Here is a 22,500-nt window from a genome sequence, read left to right on the forward strand (position 1 = left end):
GCAATGCTTCAAGACTAGAAGTTCAACTTGTGAATATGTAAACCTTATACTTTCATGATCTTCCTTCTGAGTAAGAAATGTAACCAGTTGGTGAGTAAGAAACATGTACAATGCCTCAAGCTTAATCAGGGGTAGACAGATGTGATTACAATACTGGAGATAGTACTAGTAGTACCCAGATGTATGCAGTGGGAAATATAGGCAAGAGAGAAATTGTAGAGGTTCGCCAAGATGTGTTTTGCTCTCTTGCTGTCATCTTCCCACAAAACTCTTCACATTTAGAAGAATTTCAGTAGAGTGAAAATAGGGCACATTACGAACACAGGCCTAAGGTATCTGGTCGAAGAACTGTAATACCAACAAGGAGTGATCAGTGAAGCAAACCAAATGAACTTAAAGACAATCCTACACTAGAGGTTATTTTTAAGCACTCGTAAATTCCCACAACCAAAGTTATATGCACATACCATATGTTTAAGGAATTAAGATATCCTACTATATGTAAAATAAACAAATAACCCCCACAGAGGAGAAAGAAACATTAGACGATGTTTCAGTTAGACTTAGACCATCGACTAGACACACATTAACACACGAAGGTAAGGGAGCCAGTATAAATATACGAGGGAAGGCATGGACGGAGCAAAGAGAAAAGTAAGAAAGAAAGAAAGAAGTCCGGGTTATTTATGTATTCTTTCAGTTAAGGTGTCGTGTCTTTTTGTTTCATATATGTAAAATAATAAGTGAGCAAGACTGAGTACCCCTCGCTGTTAATAGGCCATATACTCAGAGAGAGAAATCAGTATATGTTAATCAGCCTGAAGATAGTGAGAGACTGAAATGATGATCTGTGTGTAGGTATAAAGTCAGCTAGCCTAGAACTCAATCCCATACCCTAATTGATTGACGTCTACAACCAATACACTGCCGGGGGATCCTGACACAAATAGCCGCAATAAGCTATCGGGCTTTTGGCTAAATATGGAGGGAATGCAGGATGTGTGGTGGTTCGATGCACACCAGACAACGGTGAGGTACTCTGTGCAAGGCACAGAACATCCACTCACACCCTCGGTTATCTGTTTTCAGGAGATTGTGCTTCTCTCAGTGGCAAATATTTGAACTTTTTTCCCAGCAGCCTTGGGTTTTTAGATAAGATGTGTTTTTTTTTTTTTGCTCCCCAGAGTACCTGATAGATCCTCGAGGATCTTACTGGGGAATACGTATTCTTGTGTACAATTCGTGTTTCTTTACTGGATATTTACGCATTGTGTATGATAGCTGTGTGGAGCTTTCGAATCAGTTGTATGTTAGAGGTTGTTGGTTATGAATCTGTTGCTTTTACCATGGTATGCTGTTATGTCCCAGGGTTTATTATACTTCATGATCCCTTCTTTTCTGTGTTATGCATCTGCATTTCAGACACTATAGGTGATTAATTTGAGTTCGAATATTGGTGATTCATTTGAGTTCGAATATATATCTCATTCGTTGTATTTATATTGTCTGACTATTACTTGACACATAGTATAAACATTTTCTGAATATCAGAATATCGTCTCTACTCTAGTTATATTGTCAAAAATGTCATATTCTCAGAATATCTCTGACAATTAATATTGTTGAAATATCGCTGACACTTTAGTAATATTGTTAGAATATCGCCGACATTCTGTATTTAATATTGTCAACATGTCGCTGACACTCTTCATATAAAAGAAAAGTGCTGCCAGTGCCTGTTAATAAACTGTCTTCGTCATTTTTTATGGGTATTACGACCCTCCTGGGCTGAGTCAGTGCTCATCCTCTCCTCTCTTGCTGGGGAAAATTTAATTGAAAATCTCTTACTAGAAGTCGAGCTGTGATAGATAGGTACTTGTGGCAAGACTTTGGTTGAGTTATGGTGAATGTTTCGTGCTTCTGGTCACCTCTGGTGAGAAACTGCCGATGTGGAAATCAGTTATCTCTTACTCTCCTTGATTTAATACCTTCAAAAGGAGTGTTTTTGATGCCTGTGAACTTCTATTGATCCACGTAATCGGAACTGCCTTGGTTGACCTAGGATCTAATCTGATTGCCTTCCATTATCCTAGCACTGAATAGAAATAATCCTAGATTTAGTAAAAAGGTTATATGAAATTGTCAAAGAGGCATAAAAGCAGAATGAACAGTTTAATAAGACAGCGTTAAACTTAGAGATTGCAGTCACGTGACTCGAGGAAAAAAGTCCGCCATTTCGGCGGTCAAACATACATACATATATATATATATATATATATATATATATATATATATATATATATATATATATATATATATATATATATATAGATTTATTTATTATCACACTGGCCGATTCCCACCAAGGCAGGGTGGCCCGAAAAAGAAAAACTTTCACCATCATTCACTCCATCACTGTCTTGCCAGAAGGGTGCTTCACACTACAGTTTTTAAACTGCAACATTAACACCCCTCCTTCAGAGTGCAGGCACTGTACTTCCCATCTCCAGGACTCAAGTCCGGCCTGCCGGTTTCCCTGAATCCCTTCATAAATGTTACTTTGCTCACACTCCAACAGCACGTCAAGTATTAAAAACCATTTGTCTCCATTCACTCCTATCAAACACGCTCATGCATGCCTGCTGGAAGTCCAAGCCCCTCACACACAAAACCTCCTTTACCCTCTCCCTCCAACCTTTCCTAGGCCGACCCCTACCCCGCCTTCCTTCCACTACAGACTGATACACTCTTGAAGTCATTCTGTTTCGCTCCATTCTCTCTACATGTCCGAACCACCTCAACAACCCTTCCTCAGCCCTCTGGACAACAGTTTTGGTAATCCCGCACCTCCTCCTAACTTCCAAACTACGAATTCTCTGCATTATATTCACACCACACATTGCCCTCAGACATGACATCTCCACTGCCTCCAGCCTTCTCCTCGCTGCAACCTTCATCACCCACGCTTCACACCCATATAAGAGCGTTGGTAAAACTATACTCTCATACATTCCCCTCTTTGCCTCCAAGGACAAAGTTCTTTGTCTCCACAGACTCCTAAGTGCACCACTCACTCTTTTTCCCTCATCAATTCTATGATTCACCTCATCTTTCATAGACCCATCAGCTGACACGTCCACTCCCAAATATCTGAATACGTTCACCTCCTCCATACTCTCTCCCTCCAATCTGATATTCAATCTTTCATCACCTAATCTTTTTGTTATCCTCATAACCTTACTCTTTCCTGTATTCACCTTTAATTTTCTTCTTTTGCACACTCTACCAAATTCATCCACCAATCTCTGCAACTTCTCTTCAGAATCTCCCAAGAGCACAGTGTCATCAGCAAAGAGCAGCTGTGACAACTCCCACTTTGTGTGTGATTCTTTATCTTTTAACTCCACGCCTCTTGCCAAGACCCTCGCATTTACTTCTCTTACAACCCCATCTATAAATATATTAAACAACCACGGTGACATCACACATCCTTGTCTAAGGCCTACTTTTACTGGGAAAAAATTTCCCTCTTTCCTACATACTCTAACTTGAGCCTCACTATCCTCGTAAAAACTCTTCACTGCTTTCAGTAACCTACCTCCTACACCATACACTTGCAACATCTGCCACATTGCGCCCCTATCCACCCTGTCATACGCCTTTTCCAAATCCATAAATGCCACAAAGACCTCTTTAGCCTTATCTAAATACTGTTCACTTATATGTTTCACTGTAAACACCTGGTCCACACACCCCCTACCTTTCCTAAAGCCTCCTTGTTCATCTGCTATCCTATTCTCTGTCTTACTCTTAATTCTTTCAATTATAACTCTACCATACACTTTACCAGGTACACTCAACAGACTTATCCCCCTATAATTTTTGCACTCTCTTTTATCCCCTTTTCCTTTATACAAAGGAACTATGCATGCTCTCTGCCAATCCCTAGGTACCTTACCCTCTTCCATACATTTATTAAATAATTGCACCAACCACTCCAAAACTATATCCCCACCTGCTTTTAACATTTCTATCTTTATCCCATCAATCCCGGCTGCCTTACCCCCTTTCATTTTACCTACTGCCTCACGAACTTCCCCCACACTCACAACTGGCTCTTCCTCACTCCTACAAGATGTTATTCCTCCTTGCCCTATACACGAAATCACAGCGTCCCTATCTTCATCAACATTTAACAATTCCTCAAAATATTCCCTCCATCTTCCCAATACCTCTAACTCTCCATTTAATAACTCTCCTCTCCTATTTTTAACTGACAAATCCATTTGTTCTCTAGGCTTTCTTAACTTGTTAATCTCACTCCAAAACTTTTTCTTATTTTCAACAAAATTTGTTGATAACATCTCACCCACTTTCTCATTTGCTCTCTTTTTACATTGCTTCACCACTCTCTTAACCTCTCTCTTTTTCTCCATATACTCCTCCCTCCTTGCATCACTTCTACTTTGTAAAAACTTCTCATATGCTAACTTTTTCTCCCTTACTACTCTCTTTACATCATCATTCCACCAATCGCTCCTCTTCCCTCCCGCACCCACTTTCCTGTAACCACAAACTTCTGCTGAACACTCTAACACTACATTTTTAATCCTACCCCATACCTCTTCGACCCCATTGCCTATGCTCTCATTAGCCCATCTATCCTCCAATAGCTGTTTATATCTTACCCTAACTGCCTCCTCTTTTAGTTTATAAACCTTCACCTCTCTCTTCCCTGATGCTTCTATTCTCCTTGTATCCCATCTACCTTTTACTCTCAGTGTAGCTACAACTAGAAAGTGATCTGATATATCTGTGGCCCCTCTATAAACATGTACATCCTGAAGTCTACTCAACAGTCTTTTATCTACCAATACATAATCCAACAAACTACTGTCATTTCGCCCTACATCATATCTTGTATACTTATTTATCCTCTTTTTCTTAAAATATGTATTACCTATAACTAAACCCCTTTCTATACAAAGTTCAATCAAAGGGCTCCCATTATCATTTACACCTGGCACCCCAAACTTACCTACCACACCCTCTCTAAAAGTTTCTCCTACTTTAGCATTCAGGTCCCCTACCACAATTACTCTCTCACTTGGTTCAAAGGCTCCTATACATTCACTTAACATCTCCCAAAATCTCTCTCTCTCCTCTGCATTCCTCTCTTCTCCAGGTGCATACACGCTTATTATGACCCACTTCTCGCATCCAACCTTTACTTTAATCCACATAATTCTTGAATTTACACATTCATATTCTCTTTTCTCCTTCCATAACTGATCATTTAACATTACTGCTACCCCTTCCTTTGCTCTAACTCTCTCAGATACTCCAGATTTAATCCCATTTATTTCCCCCCACTGAAACTCTCCTACCCCCTTCAGCTTTGTTTCGCTTAGAGCCAGGACATCCAACTTCTTTTCATTCATAACATCAGCAATCATCTGTTTCTTGTCATCCGCACTACATCCACGCACATTTAAGCATCCCAGTTTTATAAAGTTTTTCTTCTTCTCTTTTTTAGTAAATGTATACAGGAGAAGGGGTTACTAGCCCATTGCTCCCGGCATTTTAGTCGCCTCATACGACACGCATGGCTTACGGAGGAAAGATTCTTTTCCACTTCCCCATGGACAATAGAAGAAATAAAAAAGAACAAGAGCTATTTAGGAAAAGGAGAAAAACCTAGATGTATGTATATATATATATATATATATATATATATATATATATATATATATATATATATATATATATATATATATATATATATATATATATATATATATATATATATGCATGTGCGTGTCTGTGAAGTGTGACCAAAGTGTAAGTAGGAGTAGCAAGATATCGCTGTTATCTAGCGTGTTTATGAGACAGAAAAAGTAACCAGCAATCCTGCCATCATGCAAAACAGTTACAGGTTTTTGTTTCACAGTCATCTGGCAGGACGGTAGTACTTCCCTGGGTGGTTGCTGTCTACCAACCTACTAATATATATATATATATATATATATATATATATATATATACTATATATATATATATATATATATATATATATATATATATATACACACACACACAAATTTAACGTAAGTCAGTATCGTTTAGCACAGCAACTACTAAGCCTACATACATAAAACTACATTTTTATTGTTTATGATTCCCTGTCCTGTAAACCCGTAAAGAGCCTGAGATGTTTAGGAATTAAGCCAGACAGATATGTACAAATTATTGAAAAAAGAGAGTGACCTGAGTGGAGTGAGAATCTCTCACCAGAGGAGCTCCCGTTCACCAGAGGAGCCGACGTTCACCAGAGGAGCTGACGTTCACCAGAGGAGCTGACGTTCACCAGAGGGACTGACGTTCACCAGAGGAGCTGACGTTCACCAGAGGAGCTGACGTTCACCAGAGGAGCTGACGTTTACCAGAGGGGCTGACGTTCACCAGAGGGATTGATGATCACCAGAGGAGCTGACATTCACCAGAGGGGCTAACGTTCACCAGAGGGACTGACGTTCACTAGATGGGGTTGAGTCTGGGTTCTTGTCTTTTTCTTCCAACTATTTAACAGTCCTTCAATAAGGGTGTCTTGCGGGTGAAAGATAATGAACCCAGCCGACGGAAGATACCCTTCACTTCCTTAGATCAGACTTTATTAGACAGCCTTGTTAGCTTGTATCCTGTGAGTTATCTTCCTTCCTATATTCTTTGTCAGTGTCCTACCTGCCTTAGAAAGTGAATATTTTGATTTCCTGTTCCTCTTCTCAATCAGTCCATTTCCTTATTACCTTGAGATTAATTACCACCTTCTTTTATCCATCAATTCCGGCGAGTATTATATATGATGTTATGATGTGTTCACTAGTACTCTGCACCTAAGTCAGTTTCTTAAATCACTTCACATAGTTGTGAATAAATGGTTCAGAAAACCTGAAAACTGATGAATGAAACGCTTGTGCAAGAGTTGGGTATCTTTAATGTGAGAAAAATGGTGGAAGATGAGAGGCCTCTTCTCCCAGTATATGTTGTGCTTTTATCAAGACTGATGGACTGATCACATCGACTCCAGACTGAGGGACTGATTACCTGAAACTCTTTTTGATCTTCCACCATTCTTCTCTACTGGAATGAAGAAGCTACTAGCTAGCGATACGTTTTCTCCAATAAATATACACAAGGGTTGAACAAGTGTCTCATTCACCAACCGCCAATAGAGCAAATCCTTTAACTCAGTTACTAATCTTGTTACAGTTTTTTTTTTAAATATATATACTGAAGGCTCTGGACATGCTGTGGACTGTGGACTTTCCTCCGGTGTAGCGTATTTTGTGATGGGAGTCAGATAACAGACGTCGTTTTCAGCCTTAAAAGAATCTTTATGGAGGCTCGTGAGGTCTTCTGAGATTCGCTATTCTGGCAAATACCGCTGAAGTTGTGTGGTTTATGTGCTCCTTCTCCAGTAATATGTTCAATGTGATATCCTTTGGGGTCATTTGATTTTTGTCGATATGTGCAGATTCTCGTTTGATCTTTTTTTCCCGTTCTGAGTGTGTGTGTGTGTGTGTGTGTGTGTGTGTGTGTGTGTGTGTGTGTGTGTGTGTGTACTCACCTATTTGTACTCACCTATTTGTGGTTGCAGGGGTCGAGTCACAGCTCCTGGCCCCGCCTCTTCGCTGATTGCTACTAGGTCCTCTCTCTCCCTGCCCCATGAGCTCTATCATACCTCGCCTTAAAACTATGTATGGTTCCCGCCTCCACTACGTCACTTTCTAGGCTATTCCACGGCCTGACTACTCTATGACTGAAGAAATACTTCCTAACATCCCTTTGATTCATCTGAGTCTTCAACTTCCAATTGTGACCTCTTGTGTCTGTGTCCCTTCTCTGGAACATCCCGTCTTTGTCCACCTTGTCTATTCCGCGCAGTATTTTATATGTCGTTATCATGTCTCCCCTGACCCTCCTGTCCTCCAGTGTCGTCAGGCCGATTTCCCTCAACCTTTCTTCGTAGGACAATCCCCGTAGCTCTGGGACTAGTCTTGTTGCAAACCTTTGCACTTTCTCTAATTTCTTGACGTGCTTGACTAGGTGTGGATTCCAAACTGGTGCTGCATACTCCAGTATGGGCCTGACGTAAATGGTATACAGAGTCTTAAACGAATCCTTACTGAGGTATCGGAACGCTATCCGTAGGTTTGCCAGGCGCCCGTATGCTGCAGCAGTTATCTGATTGATGTGCGCCTCAGGAGATATGCTCGGTGTTATACTCACCCCCAGATCTTTTTCCTTTAGTGAGGTTTGCAGTCTTTGGCCATCTAAACTATATTGTGTCTGCGGTCTTCTTTGCCCTTCCCCAATCTTCATGACTTTGCATTTGGCAGGGTTAAATTCAAGGAGCCAGTTGCTGGACCAGGCTTGTAGCCTGTCCAGGTCTCTTTGTAGTCCTGCCTGATCCTCATCCGATTTGATTCTTCTCATTAACTTCGCATCATCTGCAAACAAGGACACTTCTGAGTCTATCCCTTCCGTTATGTCGTTCACATATACCAAGAACAGCACAGGTCCTAGGACTGACCCCTGTGGAACCCCGCTTGTCACAGGCGCCCACTCTGACACCTCGTCGCGTACCATGACTCGTTGTTGCCTCCCTGTCAGATATTCTCTGATCCATTGCAGTGCCTTTCCTGTTATGTGTGCCTGATCCTCTAGCTTTTGCAGTAACCTCTTGTGAGGAACTGTGTCGAAGGCCTTCTTGCAGTCCAAAAATATGCAGTCGATCCACACCTCTCTCTCTTGTCTTACTTCTGTCACCTTGTCATAAAACTCTAGTAGGTTTGTGACACAGGATTTTCCTTCCCTGAAACCGTGCTGGTTGTCAATTATACACTTGTTTCTTTCCAGGTGCCCCACCACTCTCCTCCTGATGATCTTCTCCATGACCTTGCATACTATACACGTTAGTGATACAGGTCTGTAGTTTAGTGCCTCATGTCTGTCTCCCTTTTTAAAAATTGGGACTACATTTGCCATTTTCCATACCTCAGGGAGTTGCCCAGTTTCAAATGATGTGTTGAAGATCTTTGTTAATGGCTCACACAATATCTCTGCTCCCTCTTTAAGGACCCATGGAGAGATGTTGTCTGGTCCCACCGCCTTTGAGGTGTCAAGTTCGCATAGCAGTTTCTTCACCTCCTCCTTGGTTATATGTACCTCATCCAGCACTTGCTGGTGTGCCCCTTGTTCTGATCTGAGCCTCCCTTCTTATCTGTGCATATTCGTTTCTGACTCTTCGGCTGATCTCTTTATTTTCCTGAGTTCTCTGTCTTCTGTACCTTTTCCATTCTCTAGTACACCTAGTTTTTGCCTCCCTACACCTTTGAGTGAACCAAGGACTCGTTCTGTTCTTCCCATTATCTCTGTTTCCCTTAGGAACAAACATCTCCTCTGCCTCCTTGCAGTTTGTTGCCACATAATCCATCATTTCTTGTACTGGTTTTCCTGTCAGTTCCCTCTCCCACTGAATGTCTTGAAAGAAGTTCCTCAAGCCTGAGTAGTTCCCCCTTTTGTAGTTTGGTTTTTCCCACCCTATTCCTGCTGCTCTCTCCACTTGGAGCTCAACTATGTAGTCGAAACACAGAACCACATGATCACTAGCTCCCAGGGGTCTTTCATACATGATATCCTCGATGTCAGAACTACTCAAGGTGAATACAAGGTCCAGTCTTGCTGGTTCATCCTCTCCTCTCTCTCTGGTAGTGTCTCTAACATGTTGATGCATGAGGTTTTCCAGTACCACATCCATCATCTTGGCTCTCCATGTTTTGGGACCCCCATGGGGCTCCAGGTTTTCCCAGTCAGTCTCCTTGTGATTGAAATTACCCATAACTAGTAACTTTGCTCCCCCTATATGTGCTCTCCTGGCCACCTCGGCTAGTGTGTCGACCATTGCTCTGTTGCTTTCATCGTATTCTTCTCTTGGCCTCCTGCAGTTCTGTGGTGGGTTGTACATTACTGCAATTATCACCTTATGTCCCTCAGACTGGATTGTTCCTACTAAGTAGTCCCTTTCGCTCGTGCCATCCTTTCCTTCCATTTTCTCAAAACCCCACTGGTTTTTAATGAGCAGTGCAACTCCTCCTCCCCCTCTCCTCCCTCTGTCTTTCCTGAGGATTTGATATCCGGGTGGAAAGATTGAATCTGTTATTATTCTGGTGAGTTTTGTTTCTGTGAGTGCTATTATGTCTGGGGATGTCTCTTTGATTCTTTCATGCCACTCCTCATACTTATTTGTTATTCCATCTGCATTTGTATACCACACCTTCAGTTTCTTTTCTAAGACTGTGGTCTGGGAGGTATATTGGGGTTGGGGAAGTGGGAGACCTGATAAGGAACTATGGGTGGTTGCTGTGCTGTGGGGGTGGAGTTTGTAATGCAGTGGGTGGGGGCATTGGATGTGGCATGGGTGTTTTGGTTTAGAGTGTTTGGTTGCACTGGGATTGACCTGGTTGAGAGGCTTCTATAGGAAGTTGTGAGGGAGGCTGTATTTGATCTTCCTGTGTCTGGGATCTCCTGTCTGTCTCCCCCATCCCCTCTCTTTCCTCCTTTCGCCTTTGTACCATCTCTCTCTGTTTCTGCCTTTCTGCTTGTGTTCTATCGCGGTCGATATACACCTTCCTGTATGCCGGCATGTCCCTTAATCGTGCTTTCTCCTGCAGGATCCTGGTCCGAGTCGATTCTGCCTTGAAGGTCACTTTCACTGGCTGGGTTCTTTTTTTTACAAACCCCCCTATTCTCCGAAAATTTTCCAGCTGGGTCATGTCGTCTTCTCCTACTGCTTTCATGATGCTTTCAATTGCTTTTTTTCCCTTGTTTTCTTGCTTCATATGTTTCCCCTTCAACTTCTTGGAGCCCATACACAAAGACTGACCTCACCCTTTCATTCTCCCACTGCATATCCCTGTGTATCCCCTCATTTAATTTGGTTTCCTCCACTGCAGCTTTCCTTTCTTCAGTTACACTGGCTAATGTACTTGGGCTCAGTGGCCTGTCATTTTCCCTTCTCGGCTTTCCTTGGGCTCTGTTGTTGTCTGTTAGGGCCTCCACATAAAGCTTAGCTCTTTCATTTACTACAGTCTCCTCTGATAGAGCTTCCATATGCACTTGTGCCCCTTCTTTCCCTACAGTCCCCTTATTTGTGGCTGAGGTAGCAGTCTCTGTTGTCAATCCCAAAATGTTCTTTAGTTCTTTATTCTGTTTCCGATTTTTCAGTTCCTCTTCTAAACTCTGTATCCTAGCCTCTGCTGCTTTGACATGCACCTCCCACTTCCTGCTTTCCATATCTATCCTCTCTTCCATTCTCATGCTAAGTTCTTCTAGTTTCTTTTCCCATTCATGATCTCTTTTTATGAGCTCTGCTGCCCAATCTTCCTTTGCAGCTTCCTCCTCCTGTCCCTTGTTTTTTCTTGTTGCTCTCTGACAACCCATTTTTGTTTTATCCTGATTGCCTCAGAGTGGGAAACCTATTAGTACTGTATGTTAGGTTAGTAGTGTGTATGTCAGAGTGTGGGCAGGAGGTAGTGGAGGAACTGTGGCTATGTGGGAGAGGAGTGGGGAGGGGTGGAGAGGGTGGGTGAACGGGGGAGGGGAGGGTGAACGTGGGAGGGGAGGGATCAGGGGAAGAAGTGAGATATCTGTGGTGAGGGGGGGGGAGTGTATGTGTGAGTCTGGGTATGTGTGTGTGTGTGTGTGTGTGTGTGTGTGTGTGTGTGTGTGTGTGTGTGTGTGTGTGTGTGTGTGTGTGTGTGTGTGTGTGTGTGTGTGTGTGTGTGTGTGTGTAATTTTGTGTGGAATTATGTGTGGGTTTATTATGTACTGAAAGGTAGGTGGCTTGTGCGTTGTAATGTAGAGTCTCTGTGGTCCTTGGCTGCCCACAACTTCTTGTGACCTGACCCCCAAGCTCCTGGGGCTTGACCGGCACGTACTTACAGTGTGTGTGTACTCACCTAATTGTGGTTGCAGGAGTAGAGACTCAGCTCCTGGCCCCGAGTGTGTGTGTGTGTGTGTGTGTACTCACCTATTTGTGGTTGCAGGGGTCGAGTCACAGCTCCTGGCCCCGCCTCTTCGCTGATTGCTACTAGGTCCTCTCTCTCCCTGCCCCATGAGCTCTATCATACCTCTCCTTAAAACTATGTATGGTTCCTGCCTCCACTACATCACTTTATAGGCTATTCCATGGCCTGACTACTCTATGACTGAAGAAATACTTCCTAACATCCCTTTGATTCATCTGAGTCTTCAACTTCCAATTGTGACCTCTTGTGTCTGTGTCCCATCTCTGGAACATCCCATCTTTGTGTGTGTGTGTGTGTGTGTGTATGTGTCTGTATGTGTATGTGTGTGTGTGTTTGTGTGTGTGTATATATGTGTGTGTGTGTGTGTGTGTGTGTGTGTGCGTGAAATTATGTGTCGAATTATGTGTGGGTTTATTATGTGTCTGAAAAGTAGGTGGCTTGTGCTTGGAGTGTAATGTGGATTCTCAGTTGTCGCTTGTGTCCACAACCTCTTGTGACCTGACTCCCACCCTCCTGAGACTTATGCTCACCCACTTACAATGTTGCCAATGCTTTACCTGCTTATAGTAAGTTAATCGCCTTGTTCAATGGATTACCAATTGCTATTCCTTATTGAATACTTGAGTGCCTATTCTTTATCGTGCTATGAGAGTTAGACCATTCACATACAGCTTGGCGGTTAATTGGAACCTGGAACCCCACACCCAAACAACCACTCATAGGTGATACAGTACTTGTAGTGCAGCTGTAGCCTGTAGATTGCAGCTCGATGTGACGTCCTGGCGTAGATCCAGCTCGATGTGACGTCCTGGCGGAGATCCACCTCAATTTCTTCTCGTTAATAATGTACCCTATTCACTGTATTTCTCTCACTGGTCACACGATTGTTTCACTTTATTACCTTTCTTGGGTGACACTTGACAACGTCACCTTACCACCCAGACTAGTCTGCCCACTCTGCGCCACAACGTTTTTATTTTCTAGATCACTTACAAAATTGTGGCTCTCCCCACACTTACGTGGCTCAGGCAGATTAAAAATAACTTCTAGGATTGTTCACTACCCTGACACACTTAGCAACCCTTGCAGAACACTTGGGTAGCCCTCAAAAACACTTATATTCCCGGAGCACGGAAGGTGTGACTCACACACTCGGTGTCCCTGTTGTGTGTGTGTGTGTCAGTGTCAGTGTGTGTGTGTGTGTGTGTGTGTGTGTGTGTGTGTGTGTGTGTGTGTGTGTGTACTCTCCTATATGTGGTTGCAAGGGTCGAGTCTTAGCTCCTGGCTCCGCCTCTTCTCCGGTTGCTACTGGGCCCTCTCTCTCCCCGCTCCATGAGCTTTATCAAACCTCGTCTTAAAACTGTGTATGGTTCCTGCCTCCACTACGTCATTTTCTAGGCTATTCCACTGCCTTACAACTCTATGACTGAAGAAATACTTCCTAATATCTCTCTGACTCATTTGTGTCTTCAACTTCCAATTGTGGCCTCTTCTGTCTGTGTCCCATCTCTGGAACATCCCGTCTTTGTCCACCTCGTCTATTCCGTTCAGTATTTTATATGTCGTTATCATGTCTCCCCTGACCCTCCTGTCCTCCAGTGTCGTCAGGCCGATTTCCCTCAACCTTTCTTCATAGGACAATCCCCGTAGCTCTGGGACTAGTCTTGTTGCAAACCTTTGCACTTTCTCTAATTTCTTGACGTGCTTGACTAGGTGTGGATTCCAAACTGGTGCTGCATACTCCAGTATGGGCCTGACGTAGATGGTATACAGAGTCTTAAACGAATCCTTACTGAGGTATCGGAACGCTATCCGTAGGTTTGCCAGGCGCCCGTATGCTGCAGCAGTTATCTGATTGATGTGCGCCTCAGGAGATATGCTCGGTGTTATACTCACCCCCAGATCTTTTTCCTTGAGTGAGGTTTGCAGTCTTTGGCCATCTAAACTATATTGTGTCTGCGGTCTTCTTTGCCCTTCCCCAATCTTCATGACTTTGCATTTGGCAGGGTTAAATTCAAGGAGCCAGTTGCTGGACCAGGCTTGTAGCCTGTCCAGGTCTCTTTGTAGTCCTGCCTGATCCTCGTCCGATTTGATTCTTCTCATTAACTTCACATCATCTGCAAACAAGGACACTTCTGAGTCTATCCCTTCCGTTATGTCGTTCACATATACCAAGAACAGCACAGGTCCTAGGACTGACCCCTGTGGAACCCCGCTTGTCACAGGCGCCCACTCTGACATCTCGTCGCGTACCATGACTCGTTGTTGCCTCCCTGTCAGATATTCTCTGATCCATTGCAGTGCCTTTCCTGTTATGTGTGCCTGGTCCTCTAGCTTTTGCAGTAACCTCTTGTGAGGAACTGTGTCGAAGGCCTTCTTGCAGTCCAAAAATATGCAGTCGATCCACCCCTCTCTCTCTTGTCTTACTTCTGTCACCTTGTCATAAAACTCTAGTAGGTTTGTGACACAGGATTTTCCTTCCCTGAAACCGTGCTGGTTGTCAATTATACACTTGTTTCTTTCCAGGTGCCCCACCACTCTCCTCCTGATGATCTTCTCCATGACCTTGCATACTATACACGTTAGTGATACAGGTCTGTAGTTTAGTGCCTCATGTCTGTCTCCCTTTTTAAAAACTTGGGACTACATTTGCCATTTTTCCATACCTCAGGGAGTTGCCCAGTTTCAAATGATGTGTTGAAGATCTTTGTTAATGGCTCACACAATATTTCTGCTCCTTCTTTAAGGAGCCATGGAGAGATGTTGTCTGGTCCCACCTCCTTTGAGGTGTCAAGTTCGCATAGCAGCTTCTTCACCTCCTCCTTGGTTATATGTACCTCATCCAGCACATGCTGGTGTGCCCCCCTGTTCTGATTTCTTGGAGTCCTCATGGTTTCCACTGTAAATACCTCTTTTAATCATGTGTTGAGCTCCTGACAAACTTCTCGGTCGTTTCTTGTGAATTCCCCATCACCCTTCCTCAGTCTGATTACCTGGTCCTTGACTGTTGTTTTCCTCCTGATGTGGCTGTACAACAGCTTCGGGTCGGTCTTTACTTCTCATGCTATGTCATTTTCATATTGTCTCTGAGCCTCCCTTCTTATCTGTGCATATTCGTTTCTGGCTCTTCGGCTGATTTCTTTATTTTCCTGAGTTCTCTGTCTTTTGTACCTTTTCCATTCTCTAGTACACCTAGTTTTTGCCTCCCTACACCTTTGTGTGAACCAACGACTCGTTCTGTTCTTCCCATTATTTCTGTTTCCCTTGGGAACAAACCTCTCCTCTGCCTCCTTGCATTTTGTTGCTACATAGTCCATCATTTCTCGTACTGGTTTTCCTGTCAGTTCCCTCTCCCACTGAATGTCTTGAAGGAAGTTCCTCATGCCTGAGTAGTTTCCCCTTTTGTAGTTTGGTTTTTCCCAGCCTATTCCTGTTACTCTCTCCACTTGGAGCTCAACTATGTAGTCGAAGCACAGAACCACATGATCACTAGCTCCCAGGGGCCTTTCATACATGATACCCTCGATGTCCGAACTACTCATGGTGAATACAAGGTCCAACCTTGCTGGTTCATCCTCTCCTCTCTCTCTGGTAGTGTCTCTAACATGTTGATGCATGAGGTTTTCCAGTACCACATCCATCATCTTGGCTCTCCATGTTTCTGGACCCCCATGGGGCTCCAGGTTTTCCCAGTCAATCTCCTTGTGATTGAAATCACCCATAACTAGTAACTTTGCTCCCCCCCATGTGTGCTCTCCTGGCCACCTCGGCTAGTGTGTCGATCATTGCTCTGTTGCTCTCATCGTTTTCTTCTCTTGGCCTCCTGCAGTTCTGTGGTGGGTTGTACATTACTGCAATTATCACCTTATGTCCCTCAGACTGGATTGTTCCTACTAAGTAGTCCCTTTCGCCCGTGCCATCCATTCCTTCCGTTTTCTCAAAACCCCACTGGTTTTTAATGAGCAGTGCAACTCCTCCTCCCCCTCTCCTCCCTCTGTCTTTCCTGAGGATTTGATATCCGGATGGAAAGATTGAATCTGTTATTATTCTGGTGATTTTTGTTTCTGTGAGTGCTATTATGTCTGGGGATGTCTCTTTGATTCTTTCGTGCCACTCCTCATACTTGTTTGTTATTCCATCTGCATTTGTATACCACACCTTCAACTTCTTTTTTAAGACTGTGGTCTGGGAGGTATATTGGGGTTGGGGAAGTGGGAGACCTGGTAAGGAACTATGGGTTGTTGCTGTGGGGGTGGAGTTTGTAATGTAGTGGGTGGGGGCATTGGATGTGGCATGGGTGTTTTGATTTAGAGTGTTTGGTTGCACTGGGGTTGACCTGGTTGGGAGGCTTCTATAGGAAGTTGTGAGGGAGGCTGTATTTGATCTTCTTCCTGTGTTTGGGATCTCCTGTCTGTCTTCTCCATCCCCTCTCTTTCCTCCTTTCGCCTTTGTATCATCTCTCTCAGTTTCTGCCTTTCTGCTTGTGTTCTGTCGCGGTCGAGATACACCTTCCTGTATGCCGGCATGTCCCTTAATCGTGCTTTCTCCTGCAGGATCCTGGTCCAAGTCGCTTCTGCCTTGAAGGTCACTTGCACTGGCTGGGTTCTTTTTTTTTACAAACCCCCCTATTCTCCGAAAATTTTCCAGTTGGGTCATGTCATCTTCTCCTATTGCTTTCATGATGCTTTCAATTGCTTTTTTTCCCCTTGTTTTCTTGCTTCATATGTTTCCCCTTCAACTTCCTGGAGCCCGTACACAAAGACTGACCTCACCCTTTCATTCTCCCACTGCATATCCCTGTGTATCCCCTCATTTAATTTGGTTTCCTCCACTGCAGCTTTCCTTTCTTCAGTTTCACTGGCTAATGTACTTGGGCTCAGTGGCCTGTCATTTTCCCTTCTCGGCTTTCCTTGGGCTCTGTTGTTGTCTGTTAGGGCCTCCACATAAAGCTTAGCTCTTTCATTTACTACAGTCTCCTCTGATAGAGCTTCCCCATGCAGTTGTGCCCCTTCTTTCCCTACAGTCCCCTTATTTGTGGCTGAGGTAGCAGTCTCTGTTGTCAATCCCAAAATGTTCTTTAGTTCTTTAGGCTGTTTCAGATTTTTCAGTTCCTCTTCTAAACTCTGTATCCTAGCCTCTGCTGCTTTGACATGCACCTCCCACTTCCTGCTTTCCATATCTATCCTCTCTTCCATTCTCATGCTAAGTTCTTCTAGTTTCCTTTCCCATTCATGATCCCTTTTTATGAGCTCTTCTGCCCAATCTTCCTTTGCAGCTTCCTCCTCCTGTTCCTTGGTTTTTCTTGTTGCTCTCTGACAACCCATTTTTGTTTTATCATGATTGCCTCAGAGTGGGAAACCTATTAGTTCTGTATGTTAGGTTAGTAGTGTGTATGTCAGAGTGTGGGGGGGGGGGAGGTAGTGGATGAACTGTGGCTATGTGGGAGAGGAGTGGGGAGGGGTGGGGAGGGGGAGGGTTAACGGGGGAGGGGAGGGTGAACGAGGGAGGGGAGGGATCAGGGGAAGAAGGGAGATGTCGGTGGTGAGGGGGGGGAGTGTATGTGTGAGTCTGGATGTGTGTGTGTGTGTGTGTGTGTGTGTGTGTGTGTGTGTGTGTGTGTGTGTGTGTGTGTGTGTGTGTATGTGTGTGTGTGTGTGTGTGTGTGTGTGTAATTTTGTGTGGAATTATGTGTGGGTTTATTATGTACTGAAAGGTAGGTGGCTTGTGCGTTGTAATGTAGAGTCTCGGTGGTCCTTTGCTGCCCACAACTTCTTATGACCTGACCCCCAACCTCCTGGGGCTTGACCGGCACGTACTTACAGTGTGTGTGTGTGTGTGTGTGTGTGTGTGTGTGTGTGTGTATGTGTATGTGTGTGTGTGTGTGTGTGTGTATGTGTGTGTGTATGTGTGTTTGTGTATGTGTGTGTGTATATATATGTGTGTGTGTGTGTGTGTGTGTGTGTGTGTGTGTGTGTGTGTGTTTGTGTGCGTGTGTGTGTGTGTAATTATGTGTCGAATTATGTGTGGGTTTATTATGTGTCTGAAAAGTAGGTGGCTTGTGCTTGGAGTGTAATGTGGATTCTCAGTTGTCGCTTTGTCCACAACCTCTTGTGACCTGACTCCCACCCTCCTGAGAATTACACTCACCTACTTACAATGTTGCCTATGCTTGACCTGCTTATAGTAAGTTAATCGCCTTGTTCAATGGATTACCAATTGCTATTCTTTATTGAATACTTGAGTGCCTATTCTTTATCGTGTTATGAGAGTTAGACCATTCGCATTCAACTTGGCAGTTAATTGGAACCTGGAACCCCACACCCAAACAACCACTCATAGATGATACAGTACTTGTAGTGCAGCTGTAGCAGCCTGTAGATTGCCCACTCGATGTGACGTCCTGATGTAGATCCAGCTCGATGTACGTCCTGGCGTAGATCCACCTCAATTTCTTCTTGTTAATAATGTACCCTATTCACTGTATTTCTCTCACTGGTCACACGATTGTTTCACTTTATTATCTTTCTTGGGTAACACTTGACAACGTCGCCTTAACACCCACACTAGCCTGCCCACTCTGCACCACAACGTTTTTATTTTCTAGATCACTTACAAAATTGTGGCTCTCCCCACACTTATGAGGCTCAGGCAGATTAAAAATCACTTCTAGGATTGTTCACTACCCTGACACACTTAGCAACCCTTGCAGAACACTTGGGTAGCCCTCAAAAACACTTATATTCCCGAAGCACGGAAGGTGTGACTCACGCGCTCGGTGTCCCTACTGTGTGTGTGTGTGTGTGTATGTACTCACCTATTTGTACTCACCTATTTGTGGTTGCAGGGGTCGATTCACAGCTCCTGGCCCCGCCTCTTCGCTGATTGCTACTAGGTTCTCTCTCTCCCTGCCCCATGAGCTCTATCATACCTCGCCTTAAAACTATGTATGGTTCCTGCCTCCACTACATCACTTTCTAGGCTATTCCATGGCTTGACTACTCTATGACTGAAGAAATACTTCCTAACATCCCTTTGATTCATCTGAGTCTTCAACTTCCAATTGTGACCTCTTGTGTCTGTGTCCCATCTCTGGAACATCCCGTCTTTGTCCACCTCGTCTATTCCGCGCAGTATTTTATATGTCGTTATCATGTCTCCCCTGACCCTCCTGTCCTCCAGTGTCGTCAGGCCGATTTCCCTCAACCTTTCTTCATAGGACAATCCCCGTAGCTCTGGGACTAGTCTTGTTGCAAACCTTTGCACTTTCTCAAATTTCTTGACGTGCTTGACTAGGTGTGGATTCCAAACTGGTGCTGTATACTCCAGTATGGGCCTGACGTAGATGGTATACAGAGTCTTAAACGAATCCTTACTGAGGTATCGGAACGCTATCCGTAGGTTTGCCAGGCGCCCGTATGCTGCAGCAGTTATCTGACTGATGTGCGCCTCAGGAGATATGCTCGGTGTTATACTCACCCCCAGATCTTTTTCCTTGAGTGAGGTTTGCAGTCTTTGGCCATCTAAACTATATTGTGTCTGCGGTCTTCTTTGCCCTTCCCCAATCTTTATGACTTTGCATTTGGCAGGGTTAAATTCAAGGAGCCAGTTGCTGGACCAGGCTTGTAGCCTGTCCAGGTCTCTTTGTAGTCCTGCCTGATCCTCGTCCGATTTGATTCTTCTCATTAACTTCACATCATCTGCAAACAAGGACACTTCTGAGTCTATCCCTTCCGTTATGTCGTTCAAATATACCAAGAACAGCACAGGTCCTAGGACTGACCCCTGTGGAACCCCGCCTGTCACAGGCGCCCACTCTGACATCTCGTCGCGTACCATGACTCATTGTTGCCTCCCTGTCAGATATTCTCTGATCCATTGCAGTGGCTTTCCTGTTATGTGTGCCTGGTCCTCTAGCTTTTGCAGTAACCTCTTGTGAATAACTGTGTCGAAGGCCTTCTTGCAGTCCAAAAATATGCAGTCGATCCACCCCTCTCTCTCTTGTCTTACTTCTGTCACCTTGTCATAAAACTCTAGTAGGTTTGTGACACAGGATTTTCCTTCCCTGAAACCGTGCTGGTTGTCAATTATACACTTGTTTCTTTCCAGGTGCCCCACCACTCTCCTCCTGATGATCTTCTCCATGACCTTGCATACTATACACGTTAGTGATACAGGTCTGTAGTTTAGTGCCTCATGTACTGTCTCCCTTTTTAAAAACGTGGGACTACATTTGCCATTTTTCCATACCTCAGGGAGTTGCCCAGTTTCAAATGATGTGTTGAAGATCTTTGTTAATGGCTCACACAATATTTCTGCTCCCTCTTTAAGGAGCCATGGAGAGATGTTGTCTGGTCCCACCGCCTTTGAGGTGTCAAGTTCGCATAGCAGCTTCTTCACCTCCTCCTTGGTTATATGTACCTCATCCAGCACTTGCTGGTGTGCCCCCCTGTTCTGATTTCTTGGAGTCCTCATGGTTTCCACTGTAAATACCTCTTTTAATCATGTGTTGAGCTCCTGACAAACTTCTCGGTCGTTTCTTGTGAATTCCCCATCACCCTTCCTCAGTCTGATTACCTGGTCCTTGACTGTTGTTTTCCTCCTGATGTGGCTGTACAACAGCTTCGGGTCGGTCTTTACTTCTCATGCTATGTCATTTTCATATTGTCTCTGAGCCTCCCTTCTTATCTGTGCATATTCGTTTCTGGCTCTTCGGCTGATTTCTTTATTTTCCTGAGTTCTCTGTCTTTTGTACCTTTTTCATTCTCTAGTACACCTAGTTTTTGCCTCCCTACACCTTTGTGTGAACCAAGGACTCGTTCTGTTCTTCCCATTATTTCTGTTTCCCTTGGGAACAAACCTCTCCTCTGCCTCCTTGCATTTTGTTGCTACATAATCCATCATTTCTTGTACTGGTTTTCCTGTCAGTTCCCTCTCCCACTGAATGTCTTGAAGGAAGTTCCTCATGCCTGAGTAGTTCCCCCTTTTGTAGTTTGGTTTTTCCCAGCCTATTCCTGTTACTCTCTCCACTTGGAGCTCAACTATGTACTCGAAGCACAGAACCACATGATCACTAGCTCCCAGGGGCCTTTCATACATGATACCCTCGATGTCCGAACTACTCATGGTGAATACAAGGTCCAACCTTGCTGGTTCATCCTCTCCTCTCTCTCTGGTAGTGTCTCTAACATGTTGATGCATGAGGTTTTCCAGTACCACATCCATCATCTTGGCTCTCCATGTTTCTGGACCCCCATGGGGCTCCAGGTTTTCCCAGTCAATCTCCTTGTGATTGAAATCACCCATAACTAGTAACTTTGCTCCCCCCATGTGTGCTCTCCTGGCCACCTCGGCTAGTGTGTCGATCATTGCTCTGTTGCTCTCATCGTTTTCTTCTCTTGGCCTCCTGCAGTTCTGTGGTGGGTTGTACATTACTGCAATTATCACCATATGTCCCTCAGACTGGACTGTTCCTACTAAGTAGTCCCTTTCGCCCGTGCCATCCATTCCTTCCGTTTTCTCAAAACCCCACTGGTTTTTAATGAGCAGTGCAACTCCTCCTCCCCCTCTCCTCCCTCTGTCTTTCCTGAGGATTTGATATCCGGATGGAAAGATTGAATCTGTTATTATTCTGGTGATTTTTGTTTCTGTGAGTGCTATTATGTCTGGGGATGTCTCTTTGATTCTTTCGTGCCACTCCTCATACTTGTTTGTTATTCCATCTGCATTTGTATACCACACCTTCAACTTCTTTTTTAAGACTGTGGTCTGGGAGGTATATTGGGGTTGGGGAAGTGGGAGACCTGGTAAGGAACTATGGGTTGTTGCTGTGGGGGTGGAGTTTGTAATGTAGTAGGTGGGGGCATTGGATGTGGCATGGGTGTTTTGATTTAGAGTGTTTGGTTGCACTGGGGTTGACCTGGTTGGGAGGCTTCTATAGGAAGTTGTGAGGGAGGCTGTATTTGATCTTCTTCCTGTGTTTGGGATCTCCTGTCTGTCTTCTCCATCCCCTCTCTTTCCTCCTTTCGCCTTTGTATCATCTCTCTCAGTTTCTGCCTTTCTTCTTGTGTTCTGTCGCGGTCGAGATACACCTTCCTGTATGCCGTCATGTCCCTTAATCGTGCTTTCTCCTGCAGGATCCTGGTCTGAGTCGCTTCTGCCTTGAAGGTCACTCTCACTGGCCGGGTTCTTTTTTTTACAAACCCCCCTATTCTCCGAAAATTTTCCAGCTGGGTCATATCGTCTTCTCCTGTTGCTTTCATGATGCTTTCAATTGCTTTTTTTCCCCTTGTTTTCTTGCTTCATATGTTTCCCCTTCGACTTCCTGGAGCCCATACACAAAGACTGACCTCACCCTTTCATTCTCCCACTGCATATCCCTGTGTATCCCCTCATTTAATTTGGTTTCCTCCAC

Source organism: Cherax quadricarinatus, chromosome 46 (assembly GCF_038502225.1).
Source record: "Cherax quadricarinatus isolate ZL_2023a chromosome 46, ASM3850222v1, whole genome shotgun sequence".
Classification (NCBI taxonomy): Eukaryota; Metazoa; Arthropoda; class Malacostraca; order Decapoda; family Parastacidae; genus Cherax; species Cherax quadricarinatus.